The sequence below is a fragment of the Hordeum vulgare genome, chromosome 3H (genome assembly GCF_904849725.1).
Source record: "Hordeum vulgare subsp. vulgare chromosome 3H, MorexV3_pseudomolecules_assembly, whole genome shotgun sequence".
NCBI lineage: Eukaryota > Viridiplantae > Streptophyta > Magnoliopsida > Poales > Poaceae > Hordeum > Hordeum vulgare.
Window position 1 is genome coordinate 381,341,752 of NC_058520.1, and position 2,233 is coordinate 381,343,984.

Consider the following 2,233-nt stretch of genomic DNA (forward strand, 5'->3'; position numbering starts at 1 on the left):
TTTGATATCAATTTTGAAATGCTTTTGGATGAGGGGTTGCTAGGGTTTTGCTTTGGTTTTCTTTACTTTGCTTTGGATTTGTTTTCCTTTCTTGAATGCAATGAAAGAAGACATGAGCACAAGTTGTTTAACCCTATCAGGGAATACGAGGGATGTGACAACTCACCCCCACTCAAAAGAATATCGTCCCGACATTTGGAAGTCGTCGGGAATAGCGCGGGATACTCAAGTCGGAGACGATCCTCTCTTTCCCATGTTACCTCCTTTTTAGAATGATTTGACCATTGAACTTTAAGAAAATTGAGGTTTCGATGTCGAGTGGTACGCTCAGCTTGATCAAGAATACGCACAGGGTATTCTCGGTATGAAAGGTTATCATGGATATCAAGCGTTTCGTGGTCCACTTTGCGGATAGGATCCGAAAAGAAATGCCTGAGTTGCGAGACGTGGAATACATCATGAACCTTGGAAAGATACGGAGGAAGTTCCAATTGGTAGGCAACTTCTCCTCGTTTGGCAAGAATGCGAAAAGGACCAATGTAACGAGGAGCCAACTTGCCCTTGATACCGAATCGATGGGTACCCTTCAAAGGTGTAACCCGAAGGTAAGCCTTCTCGTCAACTTCAAAGGTCACAGCCTTATGACGACGATCATATTGGCTCTTTTGACGAGACTGGGCTGTTTTCAATTTTTCACGAATAATGCAAACTTGCTCTTCTGCTTCCTGGATCATATCTGGACCAAAGAGTTGCCTCTCTCCGGTTTCTGACCAATTAAGAGGTGTTCGACATCTTCGTCCATAGAGAACTTCAAAAGGAGCTTTGCCTAATCTTGATTGATAACTATTGTTATAGGAAAATTTGGCGAATGGAAGGCACTTCTCCCAATTCATACCGAACGATATAACACAAGCTCGGAGCATATCTTCTAGGACTTGATTCACTCTTTCTACTTGACCACTTGATTGAGGATGGAAAGCAGTGCTAAAAGATAAGTGAGTCCCCATGGCATTCTGAAAACTCTCCCAGAAGCGAGAAGTAAAGATACTTCCACGATCTGAGTTAATCTCCTGAGGAACACCATGAAGAGACACTATTCGAGAGACATATAACTCTGCTAGCTGGCTAGCTGTTATACTCTCACGAGCTGGAAGAAAATGAGCTACTTTGGAAAGACGGTCGATGACCACAAAGATAGGGTTATTTCCTTTCTTGGTCTTGGGAAATCCGGTGATGAAATCCATACTGACTTTATCCCATTTCCATTCAGGAATAGCTAAAGGTTGAAGGGCGCTAGCAGGCCTTTGATGTTCTGCCTTAACTCAACGACAAACGTCGCAGTTAGCAACGAACTCAGCAATTTCTCTCTTCATCCTAGTCCACCAAAACCTCTGGCGTAGGTCCTGATACATCTTAGTACTACCAGGATGAATGGTGAGAGGAGAATCATGAGCCTCCTTAAGGATCAATTGCCGCAGACGTTTGCTCTTAGGAACCACTAGACGGTTCTGGAAGAACACAACCCCTTGCTCATTGATAGAGAAATCCCTAGCGTTCCGCTAGCAATATTCTCCTTGATCCGGGATATACCCTTATCATATGCCTGCAGGGCTATGATTTGATCCCTAAGAGTAGGCTTCCCCACCAAGGTAGAAAAGAATCCTTGAGGAACAATGTGAAGATTTAACTTCCGGAATTCCTCATAGAGATGTGATTGACCTTGTTGTAGCATCAGGTTGTTACAATAAGACTTACGACTTAGTGCATCAGCCATAACATTGGCCTTCCACAGGGTGTAAGTTATCCCTAAGTCGTAATCTGTGATCAACTCAACCCACCGTCTTTGCCTGAGATTCAAATCCGGCTGGGTGAAGATATATTTAGACTTTGGTGATCGGTGAATATTTCGCAACAATTACCAAGAAGGTAATATCGCCAGGTTTTAAGTGCATGGACTACTGCTGCAAGCTCAAGATCATGTGTGGGATAATTATCCTCATGTGGACGCAACTGTCGAGATGCGTATGCAATCACATGACGATCCTGCATGAGAATGCAACCTAATCCTTGTCGCGAGGAATCGCAGTAGATAACAAAGTCTTTAGAAAAATCTGGTGGTAACAACACACGTGCGGAAGTGAGGCGTCTTTTTAGTTCCTGAAAACTATGCTCACACTGTGGTGTCCACTCGAACCTTTTATCTTTCTTGAGGAGTTCAGTTAGAGGCTTTGCA